Consider the following 2,605-nt stretch of genomic DNA (forward strand, 5'->3'; position numbering starts at 1 on the left):
CGGCGGGGTAGACCTGGTGTCCCGCGGCCCGGGGTAGACCTGGTGTCCCGCGGCCCGGGGTAGGCCAGGTGTCCCGGGCCCCGGGGTAGACCTGGTGTCCCGCGGCCCGGGGTAGACCTGGTGTCCAAGGCCCCGGGGTAGACCTGGTGTCCCGGGCGGCGGGGTAGACCTGTTGTCCCGGGCCCCGGGGTAGACCTGGTGTCCCGGGCGGCGGGGTAGACCTGGTGTCCCGGGGCCCGGGGTAGACCTGGTGTCCAAGGCCCCGGGGTAGACCTGGTGTCCCGGGGCCCGGGGTAGACCTGGTGTCCAAGGCCCCGGGGTAGACCTGGTGTCCCGGGGCCCGGGGTAGACCTGGTGTCCAAGGTCCCGGGGTAGACCTGGTGTCCCGGGCCCCGCGGTAGACCTTGTGTCCCGCCAGCCCCGGGGTAGACCTGGTGCCTCACCCTCCCCATCGAGCCCGGAGCCGGGCAACGCTCACAGCCTCATATCACCCCGGAGCCAGACGGCTCGATCGGCCCCGTCCCGCGCAATGAACCCCACCCCGCTTTCCAGATTAATACCTACTTCATGGCCGCTCTAGTCGCTTGGAACGAGAAACTCATCCGGAAAAAACAAACAGACCATAACCATTGGCACATTTTATTTCTCCTCCTTTCGTATCCAGAGCACTCCCAGCCGAGCCGACGGGCAACCCGTGCCCCGTGGTCTGCCTGCTGACACGCTGAACTGGCGAAACAGCGCCCCCGCCCCCGCCCCCGCCCCGTCCCACCCACGCCCTCCTGAGACCCTACACAGCCCGGCCCCCCTGGCCCCGATGCGGCTCGCCCCGCCCCGCCCAGCGGTAGAGGCGGCCGCCGCCGGCACCACCGCCAGCACACAGGCGGCCACTTTCGGGCGGGTTCTTTCACGGTCCGCAGAGGTCTTCCGCCCTCGACCTCAGTCCAGGGGGCCGTGGGGGCTCGGTGCCGAGGCGCCCGGGGCCGGCACGAAGCCGCCGGCCCTTGGCCCTCGTCCGCACACAGACACAGATACAGCGCCACACCCACCGACCCCCCCCCCCCCCCCCGTGCGCACGCTCACTCCCCAAGGTCATCCCTTCAGGCCACCACACCGCCCCCTCGCCGCCCCCCGCCACCTGCCCCCGCCCCCCCGCCGGGCGGCGGGGCACGCCCACCCGCCCGCCCGCCTGCCTGGCTGCCCGTCCGCATGCACGCTCTCGCGTGCCCTCACTCCCTGGCCCTGGCCCCGTCCCCGTCCCCGCCACCGCCCCCTGCCCTTACCCCTGCCCTTGCCGTCTCTGTCGGAGCCGCCCACGCCCGTCGGCGGTTGGGGGCGCCCCACCCAGCCTCTCCCATCAGCCTCCCTGGCGCCGTCTGCATACCTTTCCCGCTTGCTAGGCACCCGTAGAGGAAGGCCGGCCAGGGACCACAGGTCTAGCCACGGGCTAGGCGGCCGTGAGCTAGGGCCGGCGCGGGACACCAGGTCTACCCCGGGCCCTGGGACACCAGGTCTACCCCGCCGCCCGGGACAACAGGTCTATCCCCCGGGGCGGGCGGGACACCAGGTCTACCCCGGGGACATGGACACCAGGTCTACCCCGGGGCCCGGGACACCAGGTCTACCCCGGGGCCTTGGACACCAGGTCTACCCCGGGGCCCGGGACACCAGGTCTACCCCGGGCCCTGGGACACCAGGTCTACCCCGCCGCCCGGGACAACAGGTCTACCCCGGGGCCTTGGACACCAGGTCTACCCAGGGTATTAGGACACCAGGTCTACCCCGGGCCCTGGGACACCAGGTCTACCCCGCCGCCCGGGACACCAGGTCTACCCCGGGCCCTGGGACACCAGGTCTACCCCGCCGCCCGGGACACCAGGTCTACCCCGGGTCCTGGGACACCAGGTCTACCCCGCCGCCCGGGACACCAGGTCTACCCCGGGGACTTGGACACCAGGTCTACCCCGGGCCCTGGGACACCAGGTCTACCCCGCCGCCCGGGACACCAGGTCTACCCCGGGCCCTGGGACACCAGGTCTACCCCGCCGCCCGGGACACCAGGTCTACCCCGGGGACTTGGACACCAGGTCTACCCCGGGCCCTGGGACACCAGGTCTACCCCGCCGCCCGGGACACCAGGTCTACCCCGGGCCCTGGGACACCAGGTCTACCCCGCCGCCCGGGACACCAGGTCTACCCCGGGTCCTGGGACACCAGGTCTACCCCGCCGCCCGGGACACCAGGTCTACCCCGGGGACTTGGACACCAGGTCTACCCCGGGCCCTGGGACACCAGGTCTACCCCGGGGCCAGCGGGACACCAGGTCTACCCCGGGCCCTGGGACACCAGGTCTACCCCGCCGCCCGGGACAACAGGTCTATCCCCCGGGGCGGGCGGGACACCAGGTCTACCCCGGGGACATGGACACCAGGTCTACCCCGGGGCCCGGGACACCAGGTCTACCCCGGGCCCTGGGACACCAGGTCTACCCCGCCGCCCGGGACACCAGGTCTACCCCGGGGCCTTGGACACCAGGTCTACCCCGGGGACTTGGACACCAGGTCTACCCCGCCGCCCGGGACACCAGGTCTACCCCGGGCCCTGGGAC

The sequence above is a fragment of the Melospiza georgiana genome, chromosome 30 (genome assembly GCF_028018845.1).
Source record: "Melospiza georgiana isolate bMelGeo1 chromosome 30, bMelGeo1.pri, whole genome shotgun sequence".
Taxonomy (NCBI): Eukaryota; Metazoa; Chordata; class Aves; order Passeriformes; family Passerellidae; genus Melospiza; species Melospiza georgiana.